Source organism: Protopterus annectens, chromosome 9.part0, assembly GCF_019279795.1.
Source record: "Protopterus annectens isolate FY-2018-M chromosome 9.part0, PAN1.0, whole genome shotgun sequence".
In the NCBI taxonomy this organism is placed as follows: domain Eukaryota; kingdom Metazoa; phylum Chordata; order Ceratodontiformes; family Protopteridae; genus Protopterus; species Protopterus annectens.
This window is the reverse complement of record NC_056743.1, coordinates 1709629960-1709657503: the sequence shown is the minus strand read 5'-3', so window position 1 is coordinate 1709657503 and position 27544 is coordinate 1709629960. Positions and strand designations below refer to the sequence as shown.

Below are 27544 nucleotides of genomic sequence, written 5' to 3'. Positions count from 1 at the left end.
TTTGAAGATTAAGATTATGAGGAAATTGATAAGTCTTGAGAGATCCATGACAGCTTTCTGTTGCCCTCTTTCTTGGGCAGAGAGAGAGAGGAAGTTCTGAATTCTACCCTTTTTGTGGGTATCTATGACTCCTTGGGCTAGCATTAATTTTAGCAGAAATGAGATCCTGATCACTTGTCTTTTAATACTGCAGGGATGATCACCTGACCTGGGTCAGCTTTCGAAATGTAACCCGTACCCTTGCCTCAGGGTGTTTAACACCCACTAGTACTGGATTATGCCTTCCCACCATTTTACAAGCAATCTTAGCTATCCTCCTACCCTAACAAGGAACAGGAAGAAGGTCAGGGTGTTCCTTCTGGGAGTCAAAGGCCTGAAGGTCCACAAATTTTTCTTGTGGTTTAGCTTGCCACTCCTCCCTGTATCTGGACTTCTTGCCCTTACTTTCCTGCTTTTCTTTTGCCTTAGTGTAGAGACAGTGATTTAGTTGAGCAATTTTTACTGACTGGAGGTGCCTGAGAATGAAGTTGTTTTATTGATTGCATTATCTTGTCCTTTTCCTCCACAGCTGGGGATCTAAAAAGTAGCCCCTTATCCAGGGATGCAGTTAGGAGGTTCCCCTCACATGGTCTGGTAAAAGGTATGCCTACAAGCATGTCTACTGAAAACTGAGAGTGGCAGCTGCCCTACAAGATGCAAAAACTATACAACAGCCACAAAATTTATACAGTGAGTAGCAACCTTTAACTCTAGCACCGCCTGCCTCAAAGCCTGGTTCGATATGATCTAAGACTAATTTCATCCTGGCCAATACAGATCACAGGTAATTCAGTACAGGGTTATGGCAGTTCAGGGCTCACAGTGGCAAAAATATTAACCCTTTACTCATAAATCACTCAAGAATTTTACCCTTCCTATCATTGTGAGTGGGTTTTATTCACTATTGTCAGGAGTAGGGTTCCTCAAACCAAAGAAAATCCTTTGCTGGAATCCAAGAATACCACAACTGGATCAGAAAAATTATGCTTTTATTTTTAGTTTTCCTGACTTTTTAAACTGGGATGCAGCAATGATCACATCTGACCAATTTCAGTCCTGGCCCTGGATACACACCTCCCCCCCAAAAAGGAAGCAATTGTAACAGAGTTTGGTGCAGTAAAAATAGTACAAAAACTTGTGTGAATCTTTAATCCAGCATAACCTGTTAGATCTCTTGGGAGAGAGAAAGGGAATTGAACTCCAAAGATGGATTAGCAAAAGCATCCATCAGGACATCAATGACTGGAGGAACAGTTATAAGCTCTAGGCACTACAAGTCCCATGAAAGCTTTGCAGCTGAGCTGAGCATGAGAGTAATCTTTGGAGTCGCACTAAAAAGTACAGTTTTGTACCTACCATAAATGTAGATGTCCGAACTGGATAGCATCTGCAGTCATAACAACTGGGTTGTCCTGTCGTCAGGCAGCCCTTCAGTCGGCCGGATTCCAAAGTCCGGGTCCGGCTTCGGCTGATGTCGCACTTCACCCGACGTCATCTCTGTTGGTCTTCGGGTATAAAGGCATCAGCCGACGCCATTTTCCTCAGTGTTTCTTGCCCCAGATGCCAGTAGCCCTCTTGAAGGCTAAAATTTTGGATAGATGCCAATGTTTCCAAAAAGATAGAGGTAAACACAAACATAAGCATGTATGTACATATATACAAACAAATACACCATAAAAGACTCCCCACCAGCTAGCTATTAGGAGGGTAAACACCCTAGGAGTACCACAGAGGGGAAGGAGGAGGGTAATCCTGACTGCAGATGCTATCCAGTTCAGACATCTACATTTATGGTAGGTACAAAACTGTACTATGTCCTTCATGGATGCATCTGCAGTCATAACAACTGGGTAGAATACCATAGCCAACTAGGGAGGAGGATAAAGGTAAATTATGGTGTGTTTAGGATCCCTTGCAGTACAGCAGTGGCAAACCCTGCTCGGGATCTGGAATATAGAGGCAAATTGTAATGCTTGGCAAATGTATGCACGGAGGTCCAAGTAGCCGCCTCAATAATGTCTTTGGTTGCCACTCCTCGTAAGAAGGCTGTGGTAGTGGCTGTTGCCCTTGTAGAATGAGGTCTTATGTTCTGTGGAATTGGTTTTCCATGGAAGGAGTAACAGAATCGTATGCAATTTCCTATCCATTTGGAGATTGTCTGTTTGGAAATAGCTTTTCCTTCCCTTCTTGTTGCATAAGCTACGAAAAGTTGGTCAGTCTTTCTGCTATTTTTTGTTCTGTCCAAGTAGTAGCGTAGCTGTCTATGTACATCCAAGGTATGCAGTATTCTTTCCCCTCTGTTTTGTGGGTTGGGAAAGAAGGTAGGTAGGTGGATTGCCTGGTTTAAAGACACTCTGGATACCACCTTAGGCATAAATGTAGGATTAGTCCTCATGGACACACTATCTTGGTGGAAGATTAGGAAGGGTTGCACCGCCATTAAGGCCTGTAGTTCTGAAACCCTCCTTGCTGAAGTAATTGCCAGTAGGAAAGCAGTTTGCCATGACAGGTGTTGTAGGTCTGCTGTTGCTGCTGGTTCAAAGGGTGATAGTGTCAACTTTTCTAGCACAAAGTTTAAGTCCCAAGCTGGTAATGGTGGCTTCCTTGGAGGTTTTACATTCTTGATTCCTCTGAGAAACTGCCTGAGCAAAGGGTGCGAAAAACAGGTGGATCAAAGCTGTATTCTGCTGAAATAGCTGATGCATGTATCTTGATGGAGGAGTAGGACAGGCCTGAATGAAGAAGTTCGCCAGGTACTCCAGAATGTTAGGCATATCTATGTTTGACACATCTTTTCCTCTTTCAGTACTCCAAATGACAAACCTTTTCCATTTTCCAGCATAGTTCCTTCTTGTTGAAGGTCTGCGTGCTTCAAGAATAATGTCTTTAACTCTTTGGGAAAGCTCTGTGTTAGCTGCTGCTATGTGATGTTCCATGCAGTCATTTGCAACGTTTTAGGTTTCGATGCATGCTGCTGTAGTTGTTCTCAGTTAACATCATAGGCATCATTGGCCACATATTGTTCCCAGACATGCTCCTCAGTAGTGGGTACCAGTGTTGTCTTGGCCAGTTTGGAGCTATCAGGATTATCCTTGGACGTTCTTCCTTGATTTTTAGTAGTACTTTGTGTATCAAGGGAAGAGGTGGGAATGCATATGCTGTTAGGCCTTTCCAGCTGAAGGAGAGCGAATCCACTTTCCATGCTAGTGGGTGGAATGTCCTTGTGCAGAATTTTTTGAGCTGGTGATTGAGAGGTGATGCGAATAGATCTATCTGAGGCATTCCCCATTTCTTTGAGATGGTCTTGAAGATGTCCGGGTGCAGCTTCCATTCGTGGGCATCCGAAGTGGTTCTGCTTAGTATGTCTGCTAGAGTATTTTCTTTTCCCGGTACAAATATTGCCTGTAACTGGATGTTGTAGCTGAGTGCCAAGGTCCACAGCTCCAAAGTCATTCTGCATAGGGGGTATGAATGAGTGCCTCCCTGTTTGTTGATGTACCACATGACTGTGGTGTTGTCTGTCCTTATCAACTGGCCCTCTTTGAGAAATGGTTTGAACTTTTGGATTGCCAGTTTTACTGCCAGCATTTCTTTTAGGTTGATGTGCAGGTGAAGTTGATCCTGTGTCCAGAGTCCTTGCACGCATTTGTCCAGCATGTGGGCCCCCCATCCTAGGTCTGAAGCGTCTGTTGTGATGGTCTGGCTTGCTTGACATCTGCGAAAGGGTAGGCCTGGGTTTGACTGGCATGCCTGAGCCCACCATAGGAACTCCTGTTTTAAGCATGGAATTAGTGGGATTTCTGTTTCCAGGCTGTGTCTGTGTTGGGACCATAAATTCTTTAGGTACCACTGTAGTTTTCTCATATGTAGTCTGGCAAATGGGACCAAGATTATGCATGATGCCATGAAGCCCAAGGCCTGGAGTACTTTCCTTGCTGTTATCTTGTTCAGTTTTGTTAGTGCCAAGAAGTAAAGAGGGAGTTCTTTTTGTTTTTCTGTAGTTAGGAATGCCATTTGTTTTACTGTGTCCAATTCTGCGCCCAAGAAGGTCCTTGTTTGGGATGGTATCAGCCTTGACTTTTGTAAATTGACTGTGTATCCCAGTGCTGGTAGCAAGTAAATGACCCTTTGTAAATCTGTTGTCAGCTTGCTTTTGTTGTCCCCTTGTAGTAAGCAGTCGTCCAGGTATGGGTAAATCTGAATTCCCTGTAGTCTGCAATGGGCGATTACTGATGCCAGGCATTTTGTGAATACTCTGGGCGCAGTAGATAAGCCAAAGGGCAATGCTGAGAATTGATAGTGCTCTGATCCTGCAAGAAATCTGAGGTATCTTCTGCAGATTGGTCGAATGGGGACGTGCAGGTATGCCTCCTTGAGATCTAGAGTTACCAGCCAACACTCCTTGCCCAGCATGGGAAGAAGTTGCTGTAAGGTCAGCATTTTGAATTTTGGGACAATGATGTATGTATTTAAGGTGGACAGGTCGAGAATTGGTCTCCAACTTTTTCCTTTCTTGGAACTAGGAATAGTCTGGAGTAGAACCCTTTCCTTGCTCTGCTGTTGGCACTCTTTCCACAGCTCTCATGTTTGCTAACTCCATTATCTGTTGTAGAGCCTCTGTTTTTGATTTGGAGGTAGATTTGGCATTCCTCTTTTGACTGGTAAAGTGTGGAAGTGGAACCGTAGCCTTGATCTATGGTTTGTAGAATCCACTTGTCTTTTGTTATGTAGTGCCAGTTCTTTGAAAATAAGGTTAACTTTCCGCCTAAAGGAGCTGCTATTTGTTCCCTGGTAGGCGGATTTAGGTTAAGTCACTGTGGTTGTGTTGATGTAGTGGCAGAGGTTGTGTCTGTGCCTCTGTTGTTACCTTGCCACTGTCGTCCTCTGTAGGCACCTCCTCTAGATTGGTTTCTGCCTCTGGAACGTCTGTTCCTGCCCCTTTGAGATCTTGTGGAGTCAGGAAAGGACCAATTTTTGGCAGGCCAGTTCCTGCTAAACCTTGGGGTTGTACCTGCAAGAAATCTTTAACCGTTTGGACAGATTTTGCCTTTTCTTCCATTTTCTTCATAACCTGCTGGGCAGGTGTACCAAACAAACTTGTCTTATCCATAGGAGCATCTAGCAACTTAGCTTTAACATGATCCGGTAAAGCTTGCTCTTTTAGCCATGCATGCCTTCTTATCACTGTGCCAGTCATGGCTGATCTAAATGAAGCCTCCAGTGCATCACAGCCACATTTTAAGGAATGGTTACTAACCTGTTGTATGTTATTTACCATTTCTAATACATATTTCTTATCAAGAGATTCATCAGTGGTTAGCTTTTTAGTTAATTGATCAAGCATAAACTCTTGGTACTGTATCATGTGAAACTGACAGTTTAAAGCTCTAGCTGAGAGAGTAGCTGAAGTGTAGACCTTTTACCCCATCTGTCTAATGACCTTGCTTCCCTTTCAGAAGGAATAGGGTTTTTAGCTATGGTCGCGGCTACTGCCTTGGGACCCTGGGATATAGTTTCGGGGTCTGCAAGTGGGGCCTTGTAAAGGTGGTGATGAGTATCTGGCACCCTGTAAAATCTGTCTGGTTTGGCAGGGGCTGGGGGTAAAGAATCTGGAGTGGAGCAGACATCACTGAAAGCATCATCCACCACAGAGAGAACAGGAGGTATAGCTAAGGGCCTGTGCTGTGGAAGGTGCAGAAAGGTCCTAAGTCTTTTTCTGGAGTCTGAAAAATCCTGTTGCTGCCATTGGAACTGCTCTCGCATGGCATGTAAGGTTTCCCCAAAGGAGAATTCTTCTGGTGGGGAAGCAGCTGGAATGGAATCTTCAGCATCAGAATCTTCAAAATTGGAGAAAGGAGCCTCTGGCTGGTCAGTTATGTCTGATTCATCAGCAGAATCATCAGAGGACACTGGCTCAGGGGGCTCTGCCCTAGGTCTCTTCTCTGGGGCCTGAGAGGCCCTGTCTGGGTGAGATTGAGATCCTCTGATTAATGAAATTAAATCTTCTGCCAAAGTAAGCATTTGAGAACTAGAAGAGGGCCTGGTAGTGGGGGGTTTAACAGGCACTGTTTTAGTAGTCTTGGCTGCTTTAGCCCTGGCGAAGGCCTTAATGGACATGGCTGCTGGAGGCCTAGCTGCACCACGTGCTGGGGTAGAGACATCCAAGGGAATGGTGTCTGATAAATCAGTGGCAACCACCGTAGTGGATAAAATTTCTGAGGCCGATTCAAGAGTGGTAGCAGGGGCCTCAGTTGTAGAGATAGATTCAGCTGTACTTGGAGCAGTTTTCTCGGTTTCGGCCGAAACCGAGACACTCGCGGCTTGCTTAACCGTGGTTTCGGCCGAAACCGCGGACCGCGAGTGTCGGTCTTTATCTTTGCGTTTTTTGGCAGATTGGGAAGTCGGAGGATCCGGCGGCATAATGTACGCAAAATCAGAACCGAAAAACTGTTCTGCAAACTCCGACCGGCGCCTAAGCGTTCGTCGCTTGAAAGAAGCACTGGTCGTGCAGGCTGCTCCGTCGTGGGCTGGGCCTAAACAAGGCAGGCAATGAGTGGAAATCTTTATGAGGTATTTGTTTCCCACAGGTTAAACAATTATTAACTTTTTCTGACATCGGCTGAGGCAAGAAAGGTTCCCCACCGGGGTACTTAGCTTTAGAAGTCTTCGAAGTAGTATTCGGTAGAAGTAATCTCTGGATCCGACCGACCGGCACTTGCGAACAGCTTCTGCTTCGGGCGCCACGCGGCAAGAAAGACTGAGGAAAATGGCGTCGGCTGATGCCTTTATACCCGAAGACCAACAGAGATGACGTCGGGTGAAGTGCGACATCAGCCGAAGCCGGACCCGGACTTTGGAATCCGGCCGACTGAAGGGCTGCCTGACGACAGGACAACCCAGTTGTTATGACTGCAGATGCATCCATGAAGGACATCAACTCCATTTTGTGAAGGATGTCCTCAAAGGAAAGATCCTCTGGTAATGTAGAGGATGATACATCATGGCTGTGTGAATCCAAAACAGGAGGCTCTGTCCCAAATAGCTGAGCTCACCCTTTTCTTTTCTTAGAAGAGACGGCGAACACCTTGGAAATTTCCAAAACTGTCTGTTTGGACTTAGAGAAATTCACAAATTCCTAAGCCAGCTGAATAAGTTCAAATGAAGATGGTAGAGAAGAAGGGTGGGCTGAGTTGCTGCTTAGGGCAAGCTATGTTTTGGGCCTCAGTTTCTCAAAAAGGGCCTTTGATGTAGGAGTCTGCAATCAAAACCTCCAAATGGCCGCTGGAAAAATCCTTGTGAACTAATATTGAAGAGACACCACCCTCCCATTCACAGACTGCAGACAGAGAGCTTGGTGTCAGAACCCTCAAAGAGGCCTTGAAGATAACCCATACTTCCATGGGTTTTGGCAGCCTGCAAATTGGTCACATCAAAAGTTTTGGCTTAAACAATTCCAAAATCAAGAGCTGTGAAAGCACCTTACAAGATCTGGTGCCAATAAATTTAGGTAAACAGGTGGCTTCAGCTGACTCAAACTTGGTTTTCTGATGCCTCTCCTTGTATTGCTTTTCCTAATGTTTTCATTTAGGAAGCAAAATCCTGGGAGATTTGGATGATGCCATAGCGGTAAAGGACAAGACACATGACCACTAGAAGAGCTGCACTGGACAGAATTAATTGTGTGTCTACTTTTAACTCCAAGTGGGTTTGGCTTGAGCCTTTAAAACAATGAAGTTGTCACATTACAGTTCAAACAAATATTCACAGATAAGGAAACATAAGTGTTACTAAAAAAAAATAAATGGCAAGCTATTCAGGATAAATTAATCTTTACGTTACAGGCATTCATTCAGTATGACGCTTTAAACCAATCTTATGAGCCAAAATAAAGGCAACGAATACTAACTTTGTAATGTATAACAGCTTATGATATCGCAAAGCATACTGACAAGCAGGATTTTCTTCATACTGCTGTGAGCTTTCATATGAGGCAATGCAGTTCTTTCTGTGATAGGCCTCTATCACTTTGTCAAAGGTTCATTACTGGGAAAGTACAGTTGTGTACACTTACCATAAATGTAGATGTTCAAGTGTATTCACTGTTGCAGTCATCACCTGTGGGTTATCCCTGTTGTGGTAGCCCTCAGCCGGCCTGAATACTGGAGTCAATGTTTTTCTGCATCGGCTGCTGTTGCTTGACTGACGTCAGTGCTATAAAGCAAATCAGCCGACACCATTACATCAGTTTTTTGTGACCTAACCAGTCAGAAGCCCCAGGAAATATGGTAAGGGGGACCTGGTGGCAAAAAGCACCGTAAGAAGCTTATGTCACCCTAAGAAAAGAGGATATAAGGGGGGAAGGAGGGAGGAAAACCAGGACTGCAACAGTGAATACACTTGAACATCTACATTTATGGTACGTGTACACAAAGTACAGTTGTGTACCTACCATAAATGTAGATGTTCGAGTGTATTCAGTGTTGCAGTCATTACACTTGGGTTATCCTGCTGGCAGGCGACCCGCAGTCGGCCCGAGTTCCAAAGTCTTGGTCCGGCGTCGGTTGCTGTCGCCTCTTTCCTGACTTCAGTGCACCAGGGGTATAAAAGTTGCAACAGACGCCATATTCTTCAGTTTTTCTTGCCCCAGATGTCAAGTGCCCCTAGATAGGAAGGCTGGAAAGATAAAATTATGCCCAAAAATATGCACATATTACTATAAACATTTCCTTCATCTACAAGCAAATACACCACATAGGTAGTATAGAGATGAGAAGTACAGAAAAGTCCCAGTAATGAAAAAAGAGGGATGGTGGGTGGGTAACCTGGACTGCAACAGTGAATACACTCAAACATCTACATTTACGGTAGGTACACAACTGTACTATGTTCATCGTGTTTCACTGTTGCAGTCATTACACTTGGATAGAATCCCAAAGCTGAGGTTGGGTGGCTGGGTCTAAATTGGATTTGGAGAGGCTACCAAGCCCTGCAGAACTGCAGTGGCAAAGCCTGCTCTGGATTTAGAGTAGAGAGGTAAGTGGTAGTGCTTGGTGAAAGTGTGCATTGAGCTCCAGGTTGCAGCTTCTAAAATGTCTTTGGTTGGTACTCCTCTGAGGAAAGCTGCTGAAGTGGCTGCTGCTCTGGTAGAATGAAGCCTAATGCCCTTAGGCACTGATTTGCCATGCTGTGCATAACAGAAGCGGATGCAGTGTCCTATCCATTTCGAAATTGTCTGCTTTGTAATAGGCTTTCCTTGTGATTCTGCAGCATATGCTACAAACAGTTGCTCAGTTTTTCTGAAAGCTTTTGTTTTGTCCAAGCAGAATCATAGCTGTATGTGTATATCCAAAGCGTGTAGAAATCTCTCCCCTTTACTCTGGGGATTTGGGTAAAAAGTAGGCAAATGAATGGTTTGGTTTAAGGCCACATTGGAGACCACTTTTGGCATGAATGTTGGGTTTGTCCTAAGAGAAACCCTGTCCTGATGAAAAATGAGGAATGGTTCCACAGCCATTAATGCCTGTAACTCTGAGACTCTTCTTGCTGAAGTTATTGCTAGGAGCAGAGCAGTTTTCCATGACAAGAATTTTAGATAAGCTGTGCTGGCTGATTAAAAAGGAGGCAGTGTGAGTTTTTCTAAAACAAAATTGAGGTCCCAAGTAGGTACTGGTGCTCTTCTTGGGGGTCTTATATTTTTTGCCCCTCTGAGGTACTGTCGTAGTAGAGGATGTGAACAAATAGGAGGTTCCGTACTGTAATGAGCTGAAATGGCAGAGGCATGGATTTTAATAGATGAGAAAGATAAGCCTTTGTCCAGCATCTCAGTTAGGTATTGTAAAATCTGAGGCATATTAGGGACAAGTGGTTCGAGCCCTTGTGCCTGGTTCCATGCACAGAATCTCTTCCATTTTTCTGCATAAGATTTCCTAGTGCTGGGCCTCCTGGCTTCTAAAATGACATCCATAACAGCTTTAGAGAGAGGTGCAGTCTGAGTGGCTACATTATCTGCCATGCTGCCAGGTTTAAGGTTCTGAGTTGACTGTGCAGAATCTGATTGTTTTGTTGTGTCAGAAGATGAGGAATTTCAGGTAGAAGCCAAGGTGGGCCTTGAGACAAACTCTTTAGGATTGGGTACCAGTGCTGGTGTGGCCAGTCTGGGGCAATCAGGATCATTTTTGGCCTTTCTTGTCTGACTTTTAGCACCTTGATAAGAAGAGGCATCGGAGGGAAGGCATAGACTGTCAGGCCTTTCCAGCTGAATGACAGAGCATCCACTATCCATGCTTGAGAGTGATAAGTTCTTGTGCAAAATTTCTGTATTTGGTAATTTTGAGGGGAGGCAAAAAGATCTATGTCTGGGCATCCTCATTTCCTCGTTATCATGCTGAACACTTGTGGATTTAGCGTCCATTTGTGAGAATCCATGAGATTTCTGCTTAGTTCATCTGGCAGTGTATATTTTGCTCCTGGCAGGAATTGTGCCTGCAGATGTACTTGAAAGGTCAGTGCTGTGTTCCACAAAGTCATGGCTTGTCTGCATAGGGGTAGGAATGTATGCCCCCTTGCTTGTTTATGTACCACATAAAGTACAGTTTTGTACCTACCATAAATGTAGATGTCCGAACAGGATAGCATCTGCAGTCATAACAAATGGGCTGTCCTGTCGTCAGGCAGCCCTTCGGTCGGGCGGATTCCAAAGTCAGGGTCCGGCTTCGGCTGATGTCGCACTTCACCCGACGTCATCTCTGCTGGTCTTCGGGTATAAAGGCATCAGCCGACGCCATTTTCCTCAGTGTTTCTTGCCCCAGATGCCAGTTGCCCTCTTGGAAAGCTAAATTTTGGATAAATGCCAATGTTTCCAAAATAGTAGAAGGCAAATACAAAAAATAAGCATGTATGTACATATATACAAACAAATACACCATAAGAGACTCCCCCCCCCCAGCTAGCTATTAGGAGGGTAAATACCCTAGGAGTACCACAGAGGGGAAGGAGGGTGGGTAATCCTGACAGCAAATGCTATCCTGTTCAGACATCTACATTTATGGTAGGTACAAAACTGTACTATGTCCTTCAAGGATGCATCTGCAGTCATAACAAATGGGTAGAATACCATAGCCAAACTAGGGAGGAGGAAGAAGAATTATGGTGTAGTTAGGATCCCTTGCAGTACAGCAGTGGCAAACCCTGCTCGGGATCTAGAGTATAGAGGTAAATTATAATGCTTGGCAAATGTATGCACGGAGGTCCAAGTAGCCGCCTCAATAATGTCCTTGGTTGCCACTCCTCGTAAGAAAGCTGTGGTAGTGGCTGTAGCCCTTGTAGAATGAGGTCTTATGTTCTGTGGAATTGGTTTTCCATGGTAGGAGTAACAGAATCTTATGCAATTTCCTATCCATTTGGAGATTGTCTGTTTGGAAATTGCTTTTCCTTCCCTTCCTGTTGCATAGGCTACTAAAAGCTTGTCAGTTTTTCTGTTACCTTTGGTTCTGTCCAGGTAGTAGCGTAACTGTCTATGTACATCCAAGGTATGCAGCAGTCTTTCCCCCCTGTTCTGTGGATTGGGAAAGAAGGTAGGTAGGTGGATTGCCTGGTTCAAAGACACTCTGGATACCACCTTAGGCATAAATGTAGGATTAGTTCTCTTGGACACTATCTTGATGGAAGATTAGGAAGGGTTGTACTGCCATTAAGGCCTGTAGTTCCGAAACCCTCCTTGCTGAAGTAATTGCCAGTAGAAAAGCAGTTTTCCATGATAGGTGTTGAAGATCTGCTGTTGCTGCTGGTTCAAATGGAGGGAGTGTCAATTTTTCTAGCACAAAGTTCAAGTCCCATGCTGGTAATGGTGGTTTCCTAGGAGGTTTTACATTCTTGATCCCTCTGAGGAACTGCCTGAGTAGAGGATGCGAAAAGACAGGTGGATCGAAGCTGTATTCTGCTGAAATAGCTGATGCATGTATCTTGATGGAGGAATAGGACAGGCCTGTATGTAGAAGCTCTGCCAAGTACTCCAGGATGTTAGCAATATCTATGTTCGACACATCTTTTCCTCTTTCAGTACTCCAAATGACAAACCTTTTCCATTTTCCTGCATAGTTCCTTCTTGTTGAAGGTCTGCGGGCTTCAAGGATAATGTCTTTAACCCTTTGGGATAGGTCTGGGTTAGTTGCTGCTATGTGATGTTCCAGGCAGTCAGTTGCAAGGTTTTAGGTTTGGGTGCATGATGTTGTAGTTGTTCTGAGTTAACATCAAAGGCATCAGGGTATTGACCACATTCTCCCTGAGACATGCTCCTCAGCAATGGGTACCAGTGTTGTCTTGGCCAATTGGAGCTATCAGGATTATCCTTGACGTTCCTCTTTGATTTTCAGTAGTACCTTGTGCATCAAAGGAAGAGGTGGAAATGCATATGCTGTCAGGCCTTTCCAACTGAAGGATAGAGAGTCCACCTTCCATGCAAGTGGGTGGTATGTCCTTGTGCAGAATTTTTTGAGCTGGTGATTGAGTGGGAATGCGAATAGGTCTATTTGTGGCATTCCCCATTTCTTTGTGATGGCCTTGAAGATGTCGGTGTAGCATCCATTCGTGAGCATCCGAGGTGGTTCTGCTTAACATGTCTGCTAGGGTGTTTTCTTTTCCCGGCACAAATATTGCCTGTAACTGGATGTTGTAGCTCAGAGTCATATTCCAAAGGTCCAGAGTCATTCTGCATAGGGGTATGAATGAGTGCCTCCCTGTTTGTTGATGTACCACATGACTGTGGTGTTGTCTGTCCTTATCATTAAATGGCCTTCTTTGAGGAATGGTCTGAATTTCTGGATTGCTAGTTTTACTGCCAGCATTTCTTTTTGGTTTATGTGCAGGTGCAGCTGGTCTGGAGTCCACAATCCTTGTATGCATTTGTCCAATATGTGCGCCCCCCAGCCTAGGTCTGAGGCGTCCGTTGTGATGGTTTGGTTTGCTTGAAAGTTGTGGAAGGGCAAGCCTGGGTTTGACTGGCATGCTTGAGCCCACCATAGGAACTCCTGTTTCAGGCATGGGATTAGTGGGATTTCGGTTTCTAAGCTGTGCCTGTGTTGAGACCATAAATACTTTAGGTACCACTGTAGCTTTCTCATATGCAGTCTGGCATGTGGGACCAGGATTATGCATGATGCCAAGAAGCCCAAGGCCTGCAGTACTTTTCTTGCTGTTAGTTTGTTCTGCTTTGTTAATGCCAAGAAGTAAAGAGGGAGTTGTTCTTGTTTTTCTGCAGTTAGGAATGCCATTTGTTTTACTGTGTCCAATTCCGCACCCAAGAATGTTCTTGTTTGGGATGGTATCAGTCTTGACTTTTTTAAATTGACTGTGTATCCCAGGGCTTGTAGTAAGCAAATGACTCTTTGTAAATCTGTTGTCAGCTTGCTTTTGTTGTCCGCTTGTAACAGGCAGTCGTCCAGGTATGGATAAATTTGGATTCCCTGTAGCCTGCAGTGAGCGATTACTGATGCCAGGCATTTTGTGAATACTCTGGGCTCAGTAGATAAGCCAAAGGGCAATGCTGAGAATTGATAATGCTCTGATCCTGCAAGAAATCTGAGGTATCTTCTGCAATTTGGTCGTATGGGGACGTGCAGGTATGCCTCCTTGAGATCTAGAGTTACTAGCCAACACTCCTTGCCCAGCATGGGAAGAAGTTGCTGTAGGGTCAGCATTTTGAATTTTGGGACAATGATGTATGTGTTTAAGACGGACAGATTGAGAATAGGTCTCCAACTTTTCTCTTTTCTTGGTACTAGGAAGAGTCTGGAGTAGAATCCTTTGCCCTGTTCTGTTATTGGTACTCTTTCCACAGCTCTCATCTTTGTTAATTGAGCTATCTGCTTTAGAGCTTCTGTTTTTTGATTTGGAGGTAGGTCTGGCATTCCTCTTTTTACTGGTAAGGTGTGGAAGTGGAACCTGTAGCCTTGGTCTATGGTTTGCAAAATCCACTTGTCTTTTGTGATATAGTGCCAATTTTTCGAATATAAGGCTAACTTTCCGCCTAAAGGTGCTGCTATTTGCTCCCTGGTAGGCGGTGTCAGAGCCAAGTCACTGTGTTTGTCCTGTTGCAGTGGCAGTGGTTGTGTCTGTGCCTCGGTTATTGCCTTGCCACTGTCGTCCTCTGTAGGCACCTCCTCTAGATTGATTTCTGCCTCTAGAGCGTCTATTCCTGCCCCTTTGAGATTTTGAGGAGTCTGGAAAGGACCAATTTTTGGCAGGCCAGTTCCTGCTAAACCTTGGGGGCTGAACCTGTAAGAAATCCTTAACTGTTTGTACAGATTTTGCCTTTTCTTCCATTTTCTTCATTACTTGCTGAGCAGGTGTACCAAATAGACTGGCCTTATCCATAGGAGCATCTAACAGCTTTGCTTTAACATGATCCGGCAAGACCTGTTCTTTCAACCATGCATGCCTTCTTATCACTGTGCCAGTCATGGCTGATCTAAATGAAGCCTCCAGTGCATCATAGCCACATTTTAAAGAATGGTTACTAACCTGCTGAATGTTATTCACCATTTCTAAAACATATTTCTTATCTAAGGAGTCATCAGAGGACAGCTTCTTAGTTAACTGATCAAGCATAAACTCTTGGTATTGGATCATATGAAACTGACAGTTTAAAGCTCTAGCTGAGAGAGTAGCAGAGGTGTAAACTTTTTTCCCCCATCTCTCTAAGGACCTGGATTCCCTTTCAGAAGGAGTAGAGTTTTTTGCTGAGGTCGAGGCTACTGCCTTAGGCCCCTGGGATATAGTCTCAGGATCTGCAAGTGGGGCCTTGTATAGGTGGTGATGAGTGTCTGGCACCCTGTAAAATCTATCTGGTTTGGCAGGGGCTGGAGGTAAAGTATCAGGAGCAGTGCAAACATCATTAAATGCATCATCCACAACAGGCAGTACTGGAGGTATAGCTAAGGGCCTATGTTGTGGTAGGTGCAGAAAAGTCCTAAGCCTTTTTCTTGAATCTGAGAAATCTTGTCCCTGCCATTGGAATTGTTCTCTCATGGCATGTAAGGTTTCTCCAAAGGAAAATTCCTCTGGTGGAGAGGCAGATGGAATGGATTCTTCAGCATCGGAATCCTCATAAGTAGAAAAAGGAGCCTCTGGCTGGTCTGTAATGTCTGAGTCATCCGAAGATTCATCAGAGGACACTGGCTCGGGGGGCTCTGCTCTAGGTCTCTTTTCTGGGGGCTGAGAGGCCCTGTCTGGGTGAGATTGGGATCCCCTAATTAAGGATATTAAATCCTCTGCCAGAGTAAGCATTTGTGAACTAGAAGAGGGCCTGTGTGAGGGGGGCTTAACAGGCACTGATTTAACAGTTTTGGCTGCTTTAGCCCTGGCAAAGGCCTTAATAGACATGGCTGCAGGAGGCCTAGCAGCACCACGTGCTGGGGTAGAGACATCCAAAGGGATGGTGTCTGATAAATCACTAGGAACCACAGTAGTAGGCAAAACTTCAGAGGCCGATTCAGCTAAGGTAGCAGGAGCCTCAGTAGTAGTCATGGATTCGGCTGAAGATTGACCTGTTTTCTCGGTTTCGCCGAAACCGAGACACTCGCTTGCTTAACCGTGGTTTCGGCGAAACCGGACGCGAGTGTCGGTCTTTTTCTTTGCGTTTTTAACAATTTGGGTAGTCGGAGGATCCGGCGGCATAATGTCGCAAAAATCTGAGCGAAAAACTGTTCAGCAAACTCCGACCGGCGCCTAAGCGTTCGCCGGTTGAAGGAAGCACAGGCTGAACAGGCTGCTACGTCGTGGTCTGGGCCTAAGCAAGGCAGGCAGTAAGAGTGGAAATCTTTATGAGGTATTTGTTTCCCACAAGTTAAACAGTTATTGACTTTTTCTGACATCGGCTGAGGCAAGAAAGAGTCCCCAACGGGGTACTTAGCTTTTTAGAAGTCTTCGAAGTAGTATTCGGTAGTAGTATTCTCTGGATCTGACCGACCGGCACTTGCGAACAGCTTCTGCTTCGGGCGCCACGCGGCAAGAAAGACTGAGGAAAATGGCGTCGGCTGATGCCTTTATACCCGAAGACCAGCAGAGATGAAGTCGGGTGAAGTGCGACATCAGCCGAAGCCGGACCCAGACTTTGGAATCCGGCCGACCGAAGGGCTGCCTGACGACAGGACAACCCATTTGTTATGACTGCAGATGCATCCTTGAAGGACATCTGTGGTATTGTCCGTCTTTATTAATAGTTGTCCTGGATGTATTAGGTCCTTGAAATCTGTCAGGGCATTCTGTACTGCTAGCATCTCTTTTTGATTGATGTGAAGATGAATTTGTTCCTTGGGCCACATGCCCTGAATACATTTTCCTGCCATATGTGCCCCCCAGGCATAATCTGATGCATTCGTTGTTATTGTCTGCCTGGCTGTGGGTAAGGTGAAAGGCTGAAGGTGTTGTGAGCCTTCCCTGAAGTGCAGGAATTCCCTTATGGGGGTATTGAGGTAGGCATCTTTTAGGTCTAGGGTCACTAACCAGGCATTTTTTTGTGAGCATAGGCAGCAGCTGCTGCAAAGTTAGCATTCTGAATTTGGGGACCACCAGGGAGGTGTCCAGAATGGATAGATTCAGGATGGGGCACCAAGTGCCCTCTTTTCTGGGAACAAGAAATAGTCTGGAATAAAAGGCTTTGCCTGTTTGATCTGCGGGAACAGGTTCTACTGCTCCCTGGGATATGAGAGTTTGGATTTGTTTCAATGCCTCTGCCCTCTGATATGGAGGCAAATCTGAGTACCCTCTTGGAATTGGGAGTTCTTTGAAAGAGAATTGTATCCCTGAAAAATGATCTTTAAGACCTACTGGTCTTTTGTTACAGAAAGGCAATTTTCTTTGCAGAGGGAGAGCCTTCCTCCTAGCTTTTGGTGAGTGAAAGGAGGGCGGGGGGGGGGGTCACTGAGAGTTTCTGCCATAGAAGGATGGCTTAGAACTCTCTGCCTTTGGGGCGAAGTGGTCCACTGTTTGGTTCTCTGCTGTCCCTGGGATAGACGCCTGGGTGGTCTGCCCCTGCAGGGCTTACCTTGCCCCTGTCTACTAGGTGCAAGAAAGGACTAATGCTTAGAGGGGAAATTCCTGCTGAACCCGGGAGGTTGAACTTGAAAGAGATCTTTTACTGTTTGCATAGATTTTGCTTTGACTTCCATCTTTTTAAGCACCTCTTCTGCTTTTACTCCAAACAAACAGTCATTATCCAAGGGTGCATCAACTAATTTAAACATGACATGATCAGGGAGAGGTTGTTCCTTCAACCATGCATGTCTCCTAATGACAGATCCTGACACTGCTACCCTGCCTGAGGCTTCTCCTGCATCATATCCATAGTGCAAAGAGTGCTTGGCCACTTGACAAGTAGAGTGCAGCAAATCTGCCAACTCTTTCGAATTGGCACAGTCAGGAAAGGTAGAAATCTTTTGTTTTAATAGTTTCAAAGTGTATTATTGATATTTTAACATATGGAACTGACAGCTGAGTGCTCCGATAGCTAAGGTTGCAGAGTTGTATACTTTTTTTTTACCTCATCTGTAGAGAGCTCTGGATTCCTTGTCAGAAGGAATGGGATTCTTTGCAGAACTAGCCTTGGCTCCATTTCGTCCCTGTATAATGACCTCCGGGTCTGCAGCAGGACTTCTGTACATATATTTGTGAGAATCTGGTACTCTGTAATACCTGTCAGGTTTGGTGGGAGGGCATCAGGGGCTAAGCTGGATTCATGGAAAACATCATCCACTACTTCTAAAATGGGGGGATAGCCAAGGGTCTGTGCTGGGGCAGGTCTAGAAACTCTTTTTCTTAGACTGAGGAAAGTCCTGAGATTCCCAGTCGAAATGTTCCCTGAGGGTGTGAAGGGTTTCCCCAAAGGAAAGGTCTTCTGGTGGGGAGGCAGAAGGAATGGATTCCTCTGCATCTGAGTCTTCATTAGCAGTAACGGGCTGTTGTTCCTCTTCAAAACCTGAATAATCAGATTCCTCAGAATCCTGTTCTGTCATTATTTCAGGAGAAGGGTCTATTTTTCATTTTAGAAAATGTGGCCCGACTACCCCTGATAAGGGAGATAAGATTCTGCACCATCTTAAGCATTTTGGGCTGGGAGTGGTGGAGCAGGAGTAAGATGGAGACTAGAGGTAGATTTTCTAGGAGTGGCCTGGCTTCTAGGTCTAAGAGTATCCATCGGTCTGAAGGAAACGGTAGTCAGATGAGAGGACGTCGTTTTTTGTCTAGAATCAGTAGCGCGAGAGGCTTCCTCTGAAGCCAGTGCCTGCGCTGTGGCTCTGGACCCAACCGAGGCAGAGGCAATCAAAGGCTCGGAAGTCGAAGAAAATTTCTGCGACATACCAGACTCCAAAAGGATCTCGGTAGAGGCCTGCATAGATATTGTACCGGGCATCAGGGGCTGCGAAACCACCTCACTGAATTCCGGAGAACTGACGACCTACTTACTGGTAGCTTTGTTGGAAGGCTTAGCCTTGTGTGATCTGTCTCTATCTTTACCTCTATGTTTTTTCAGAATGTCTACGGATTGCTGGCTGACGGATGCCATTTCGGAATGCGAAGGCAGAAGATGAAAATACCTGTCTACAATAAGACCTCTATGGCAAATGATTCTTGCGTTTAAGAGGGCACAGCACTGGCAATGGGGGACATCGTGGTCTGGGCCTAAACAAGTGACACAGTATTAATGGAAATCTCGGTGTGGGCGCTGCTTTCCACAGGCAAGACAATTGTTAACTTTTTCAGACATCGGTTAGTGCAAGAAAAAAGGATCCCCAAAAGGGTACTTAGCTTTAGACGTTTTCAGCTGAAATTCGAGCTCTGGTAGCGACCAACCGGCACACTTGCTAACTGCTTCTGCTATGGGCTCCACGGCAAGAAAGACTGATGTAATGATGTCGGCTGCCTTGCTTCGTAGGATTAACCTGACGTCAGTCAACAAGCGACAGCGACAATGCAGAAAAACACTGACTCTGGTATTCAGGCTGGCCGTGGGCTACCACAGCAGGGATAACCCACAGGTGAATACTGCAACAGTGAAACAGGAAGAACATCCTTTGTTCATTGAACCAAATACAGCGAACATTCATTTCAATTAACTTACCCAGTGAAAGAAACGAGTTGGCTATCATTGGAAATTTGCCCTTTTCCCCATTGTAGTGCAATCTCAGAATTAGTATACATAGTTGGAGGGATGTGGGGGGCACAGTCCCCCACCTGGGTGGGTTTGAAATACCGTACTTTGTGTGATGTTCAGAACATTGTCCAACTTGTTTCTTTCCCTGGGTAAGTCGTTCGTTGTAGTGAACATTCGCTGAAGTGAACATTTTCTGTACTCGGTTCTATGAATGAAGATTCACAGTAATGAACCTTCGACAAAGTGATATAGACCCCTCTGTGTTACCTGGATGTTGAGATATTTACAGAAATATGAAAATTATTACAATACAAATAAACAGCATACAAATAATATTTGACATCTGTTTATCTGCATTAGACAGAGATCAATTATCAATACAACCATGTTTGCCATCATGTATGCTTTAAGATGAACATTTCTGATACCTTGTATGTAGCATGGTTTTGGAATTATTAACGCAAATATGAACAAATGATATTTGACACCTAGAGGCGTCAGCAGGCAGTAACTGCAGAAACGTCTGGTGGTACACTCGGCTGTAATAAGTTAGGAATCCTAAATTCTTCCTCAGGGCAAACTTAAAATGGCTTTGACAGGCATCCAGATCATGTTTTGGGACAAGGCAAGAGAGACTAAAGGAGTGCAAGTCCTTATAATGAACATGTTTTCCATAGTCTATGCTATTTTTCTTTTGACAGAAGAATAAAACATCAGATTCACTTGCACATTAATCTAATACAAAACTACTAAGAAATAAAGAAGGAAAACAAGAGTTTCCCCTACGGGGTACTGATCCTCCCGGGATGCAGGCAAAATCACCAGACTGAAAACACTTCTGTATTAGTATGCAACTGACACACTGGAAAGAAAGATCTGAAGATGGCAGCATCTGAAACCTCTCTTATATCCTGACATTGGGGTGTGGGTGACTCACCAAAAAGTACAGTTTTGTACCTACCATAAATGTAGATGTTCGAGGATCCACATTGCTGCAGTCCTAACACTTGGGGTAGTCTGCTGTCCCAGTCGGCCCGAATACCAAAGTATATGGCTGACGTCGGTCAAGGCGCATTAGTCTGACGTCAGGACGTCAGGGTACAAATGCGCATGACCGACGTCATATCCTCAGTCTTTTCTTGCCCCAGATGTCAGAAGACCCTAAAAAGATAAGGCCAAAACCAAAAAACACCAAACACTCCTGCACCAAATATATATACAATATATACAAAATTACAAGAATATAACCTCACCCACACAACCACCCCTAAACAGAGAAGGGGAAGGAGGGAGGGTAAATTGGACTGCAGCAATGTGGATCCTCGAACATCTACATTTATGGTAGGTACAAAACTGTACTATGTTCTTCATTCCACATTGCTGCAGTCCTAACACTTGGGTAGAATCCCAAAGCAGAGGTAAGGGAGGCTGGCAAATCATAAAGAAGCAGGAGCTGTCAACATGCCTTGCAAAATAGCTGTGGCAAAACCAGCCCTAGATTTAGAGTAGAGAGGAAGGTGGTAATGCTTAGAGAAAGTATGCACTGAACTCCAAGTAGCTGCCTCCAAAATATCCTTAGTTGCTACCCCCCTTAGAAATGCTGTTGAAGTGGCAGTAGCCCTAGTGGAATGAGGCCTAATCCCAGCTGGAATCTCCTTGCCATGATGGGAATAACAAAATGCAATGCAAAACCCAATCCACTTAGAAATAGTTTGTTTTGACACAGGCTTGCCCTGAGAACTCAAAGCAAAAGAAACAAACAACTGCTGAGACTGCCTAAAATCCTTAGTCCTGCTTAAATAATAACGCAACTGCCTGTGTACATCTAAAGTGTGCAAAATCTTTTCCCCCTTATTTTGGGGATCTGCATAGAAAGTAGGCAAATGAATAGTTTGGTTTAAAGCCACACTAGAAACCACCTTAGGCATAAAGGAAGGATTAGTACGTAATGATACCCTATCCTTATGGAAAATCAAAAAAAGGCTCAACCGCCATAAGGGCCTGCAATTCAGAAACCCTTCTTGCAGAAGTAATGGCCAACAAAAAAAGCAGTCTTCCATGACAAGTATTTCAATTCAGCAGTAGCCGAAGGCTCAAAAGGTTGTAGAGTAAGTTTCTCCAACACAAAATTGAGATCCCAAGCAGGAGTAGGAGCTCTACGTGGGGGTCTTATATTCTTTGCCCCTCTAAGAAATTGCTTGAACAAAGGATGAGAAAACAATGGTGGGTCACAATCATAGTGAGCTGAAATTGCTGCAGCATGAATCTTAATGGAAGAGAAAGACAAACCTTTGTCCAATAACTCAGTAAGATATTGAAGAGCCACACTCAAATTAGGCTCAGAAATCACCAAATTCTTTGCTGCACTCCAAAATAAAAATCTCTTCCATTTTTCTGCATACACTTTCCTTGTACTAGGTCTTCTGGCTTCCATAATCACATTTAAAACTTGTTGAGGAAGTTGAGACCTGCTGTGTTTCAAAACAGAATATGCCAGGCTGTTAGATGAAGAGAGTGAAGCTTGACATTGAGTAGATGACCGTCCCTCTGAGACAACAGGTGCGGAATCAAAGGTAAAGGCCATGGAGGCTTCCTTACCAGACTCCTCAGTAATGGGTACCAGTGTTGCCGAGGCCAATCTGGAGCTATTAAAATCATCCTTGGCTTGTCTTGTCTGACCTTTAGGAGCACCTTTGGGAGAAGAGGCAGAGGTGGAAAGGCATACACATGAAGATTCTTCCAACTGAAGGAAAGAGCATCCACTTTCCAAGCTGTGTGATGAAACCTTTTTGTGCAAAACTTTGGCAGCTGGTGGTTTAGTGGAGAAGCGAACAGATCTATGTCTGGAGTTCCCCAAGACACTGTCAATTTCCGAAATACATGAAGATCCAGTTTCCACTCGTGGGGATCCATGATTTGTCTGCTTAACACATCTGCTAAGGAGTTCTGTGCTCCCGGCAGAAACCTTGCCTGAAGAGTTAGTTGCAAGCTGAGCGCAGTCTCCCATAAAATCATTGCTTGCCTGCATAACGGGTAAGAATGTGTTCCCCTTGTTTGTTGATGTACCACATGACAGTTGTGTTGTCTGTTAGAATCAACACCTGCCCTGGAAGAAGTAACTCCTTGAAAGCCATTAATGCAAACTGGACTGCTAACATCTCCTTCATGTTGATATGTAGATGCTGTAGTCTGGCAGGCCACTTGTCTTGTATCCACTTTCCATTCAGATGAGCTCCCCAAGCTATGTCTGAGGCATCTGTCGTTAGAATCTGACTCGCCTCTGGCCGGGTCACAGAGAGTCCCTTGTTTAGGTGACATTCCTGAGCCCACCACAAAATTCCTTTTGAATGCAAGGTATTATTTGAATGACAGTGTCCAAATCCTGGCAGTGCTGTGTCCATACATTTTGAGATACCATTGCAACTTCCTCATATGCAGTTTGGCATTGGGAAGCACCAGAATACAAGATGCCATGAACCCTAAGGCTTGAAGGACTGTCCTTGCAGTCAGCCCGGACTGAAGAGATAGTTGATGGAAGTAAAGGGAAAGATTCTTTTGTTTGTCCGGGGTTAAAAAGGCCATCTGGGTTGCTGTATTCAGTCTCACACCCAGAAAGCACATGTCTTGAGAGGGTACTAGACTGGACTTTATTTCGTTCACAGAATACCCTAGGCATCTTAGCACTGCTATCACATATTCCAAATGCTGTAAAAGGTCTTCCTTTTCCTGAGCCAGAATCAGGCAGTCGTCCAAGTAAGGATAGATTTGTATTCCTTTTAGCCCGAAGTAAGCTATCACTGGAGCCAGAACCTTTGTGAATACTCTGGGCGCAGTAGATAAGCCAAAGGGCAATGCAGAGAACTGATAATGGGAATTCCCAGCTCGAAAACGCAGATACTTCCTGCAACTTAGTCTGATAGGTACATGAAGGTAAGCCTCCTTGAGATCTAAAGTTACCATCCAGTGATCTTTGCCCAGCAGAGGTAAAAGCTGTTGTAACGTCAACATTTTGAACTTGGGAATGTCCAGATAAGTGTTGAGGAGAGATAAATCCAAAATTGGTCTCCACGTGTTCCCCTTCTTTGGTACTAGGAACAGGCGAGAATAAAATCCTAGGCCCCTTTCTGGCACCGGAACCGGCTGAATGGCCCCTATTTGGAGTAACAGAGAAATTTGCTTGTGAGCCTCTTTTCTTTGTAGAGGAGGAATGTCTGGCATGCCTTTGAAAGGAGGCAAGGTATGGAAATAAAACCTGTAACCGTGGTGAATGATATCCAATACCCATCTGTCTTGGGTAATTAAATTCCAATTTTCTTTGAAAAGAGCCAGCCTTCCTCCCAAAGGTGCTGCCAGACGAGAAAGTACTGGCAGCTGAAAAGGCAGGTCATTGGGTCTGTTTACGAAAGGACTGACCCCTGCCCTCACCAGAAGATTGAGCAGGTGAACTCCCTGTTCCAGGCCTAAAAGAACCTTGAGCTCTGCCCCTACCACGTCTAGACCTACCCCTAGACTGGGAATCATAAGCAGGATATGTCCATCCATTAGTAGGCCAATTTCTACTAAACTTCGGAGGCTGAACCTGCAAAAAATCTTTAACAGTCTGCATAGACTTAGCCTTGTCCTCAATTTTCTTTAAAACTGCTTCCACAGGCGAACCAAACAACACATCAGACTGTAACGGAGCATCCAAAATCCTTGTCTTAACATGCTCAGCTAAATTCTGATCCCTCAGCCAGGCGTGCCTACGAAGAACAGAACCAGTGGCAGCCACCCTCGAAGAGGCCTGCACAGCATCAAAACCACATTGCAAGGAATGCTTACCCACCTGTTCAGACACATGAACCAAATCCTGCAACTCTTTACACTCAATACCTTCCGCCAGAGCATCCACCTTAGACTTCAATTGTGAAAGGAGATAATTTTGATATTTTAACATGTGAAACTGGCAATTCAACGCCCTCATGGCTAAAGTGGAAGAAGTATACACTTTCTTTCCCCATCTATCCAAAGCCCTTGCCTCTTTATCAGGAGGAACAGGATTTTTAACAACAGAAGCCTTAACACCTTTAGGCCCCTGAGAAACAGTTTCGGGTCTGCCCTAGGACTCTTAAAAGATACTTATGAGCTTCAGGCACCCTATAATACCTATCGGGTTTAACTGGGGCAGGAGGCAAAGAATCAGGGTTCAGGGAAGCCTCTGCAAAAACATCTTCCACCACATCCAGAACAGGAGGTATAGCTAAAGGCCTATGCTGGGGTAAAACAAAAATTCCCTAAGCCTCTTCCTGGAATCAGAGAAATCTTGACCTTCCCATTTAAAATGCTCCCTCATGGAATGAAGAGTCTCTGAAAAGAAAAATCCTCAGGAGGAGAAGTCAAGGAGTAGAATCATCCACATCAGAATCAGAATAAGGAGGATACTCCTGCAAGTCTTCAGCGAAGACTCAGAAGCCTCGAACACTGCTCAAAACTCTCAAGCTCAGGTTCCACCCTAGGCCTCTTATCAGGAGGGGGCATAGAACCTCTAATCATAGTAATCAAATCTTCTGCCATTTTAAGCATATGTTTCTTAGGCAAAGATCCTGAAGAACTAGGAGAGACCCCCACTGAAGTTAAACCTGGCCTGCCTCTCAAAGAAGCCTTGGAAACAGAAGGGGAGGGCCTAACCACCTTAGGAAGAGAGGGGAGAACAGCCACCTGAGAAGCCCCTTCAGCCTGGCCTACCTCCTGAGAGGACACATCCTGTAACAGTAAAGTCTCTCCCTGAGATTCCAAAGAAACTTCTGGCAGAACCTCCGGCTCCACTGAGCCTTCTAAAGAACCGACGTCCGGGACTGATGGTTCTTCCAACCTAGGCCTTGCTGCTTTGTTCTTGCGCTTTTTGGACGAAGCGGGCGTCGGAGCATCCGACGGCATTTTATAATTACAACGCTTCCCAAAAACTAACCTGGCACAGTCTAACCTTCTCTTTATAGTGCGTTTGTTAAATCTAGCACAAGAGCGACATCCAACAACGTCGTGCTCAGGCCCTAAACAAGGTATACACAAGGTATGGTAATCCCTATGAGGTATCTGTTTCCCACAAGAAATACAGTTATTCACTTTTTCTGACATCCGGTTAAATACTGAGGCAAGAAAAAACCAAAATATTCCCCAACAGGGTACTTAGCCAACTTTGATTCGGTCTGAAACTCCGACTTCAGAAAATTTCAGAACGCCAACCTGCACTCGCAAAACTGCTTCTGCATCGGACCATGCGGCAAAAAAGACTGAGGATATGACGTCGGTCATGCACATTTGTACCCTGACGTCCTGACGTCAGACTAATGCGCCTTGACCGACGTCAGCCATATACTTTGGTATTCGGGCCGACTGGGACAGCGGACTACCCCAAGTGTTAGGACTGCAGCAATGTGGAATGAAGAACATCTACTAAGAGAAGGTAGTGCTCTGGAAGTTGGGCCAGGTGACTAGTTACCTTGTGGCACAATATACTACTGGGGAGGGCTGTAACACTGAATAGTACAATGAACATATATTGCATTACACCACTTTTATTACACTCTATCACATTAGTTATAATACTATATTAACACTATATTGTCATCTGTATATCATATTGCATTACATTGCATTACACTAATTCAAAACTGCTCAACCTCGTGGGGGGGGGGGGGGGGGGGCTACTTTACCTCCAAAATAGTCCGACACTCCTGGAGTTTACATTATAAAAAAAGTTTAGTGAGCCACTGACTATATTAAAGTTATCAGGAATCAATAAGAGCTACATCAATGTAATGATGTGTTCTTACTTAACATCAGAAAGTACTGCATGGATAGCACCAGATTTTTTTTTCTAGAAATAAACTTCCTGTTGCTTTAATTCCAGAATTAAAAGAAGACTGCCAAATTTCCTGAAGATCAGAAAGAAGTTCAAGTGAAAGCCTTACTTATACTGAAAAGTGGATATGATAAATCAAATCCATAAATTCCTGTTGAAGAATGGTCTCTCTCCTTTCCAAGATGTCTCCCAAACCAGCAGCAGAAGAATCCATCAGCTCATTCTAACAGTAATGCCTTCTAGATGGCCACATAGTAGCTCCATGTCTGGGAGTATCCCTCTTCTTACAGAAAGGCTGGCTTGAAGTAAAAATAAGAGGAAGTAAGTTTTCAGAACTGGTTTCATCCAGCCAAAGTATTCCTGCATCTGCATTGTTTGGTTTCTGTCCTGTGTTTTAAATCAGATATACCTGTTGCTCATGCTGCTGCAGAGAGATTGACCTACTGCCAGCTGTGATATTGAGAAAAGATAAGTATTTATTCTCATTTTTGTCTGCATTTTGATTTAATATCTCTGTAATCTGTACAACTGTACTTATTCTTCTTCGTTTGTCCCCACTCACCCTCTCTGTTCTTGTTTTGGTGTTAGTGTTGGTGACTCTGGAATTGCCCGCCCCTCCTGTAAGTCTGTATTTGAACACTCCTCCTGAGTCAATCTCATTTGCTCACTTAAACGCATACAGTGAGATCATATTCTGAGTCTAGTCTTCACTCTACATAATAGAGAGAAGATTTGAGAAGGCCAACCCACTTAGGTTCTTCCTTCCTCTTTCCTTGCACTTTACTAACAAAAAAAAAAATTAATCTGCTTTTACTGTATTTGTGTTTCCTCATACTTTATTTTGCTTTTGCCTCTTCTTAAAAGTGCTCAATTTTATTTATTCTGCTGCACTTATTGCTGCTTGGTCGTAGCCTGATTAAATTGCAACTGTTATTCCAAGTCTTTTGGTTTAAGCACTTGGGCTTCATACCAGTTTTACATTAAGAAGGTTTGTGGTCTGCACTGTTGTGGCAGGACAGGTAGCTTACATCCTTCTAAGCTGGGAATTGCTGACTGAAAGTTCAGTGTTTGCTATGCTAAAAGTGCATTAGTTCTGGTTTAAGCACTTGGGCTTCAGGCCAGTTAATCTACATTACGAAGGTTTGTGTTCTGCACTCGAGGGAGGAGAGGCTGGATTCTGCCCTTCTGAGCTGGGGATTTCTGGTAACAGGCTTATTGTGCCTGCTTATTCGAACTGCTTCTTTCTGAAATTGGTGCGCCTTGTTGCTGTAGCACAGAATCAGATTCAGGCCTGCTGAATCTAGCTTTGTTTGTATAACTTGAGGACTGATCCAGGCCATCTTGTTTAGAGAAGGTTCCCCTGCACCCTAGTAGCAGGAGTGTGCAGTTAGAACTTGCCTGATTGAAGACTGCTGGAACAGGGCTCAGTTTTGAGTTTTTTTTTCTGGTTAATTGGGTAACTTGTTTAAATCAGATTGTTCGTTTTCTATTGTTTTATATACTTTAAAAAATTGCAC

The 27544-nt window shown here is 44.5% G+C and overlaps 1 protein-coding gene across 5 annotated transcripts in view; it reads right to left on the bottom strand.

Annotated features, from left to right (window-relative positions):
• RAVER1 (ribonucleoprotein, PTB binding 1) overlaps window positions 1-27544 on the bottom strand; it is a 2969353-nt gene that overhangs the window by 1382727 nt on the left and 1559082 nt on the right. The window lies entirely within an intron of this gene.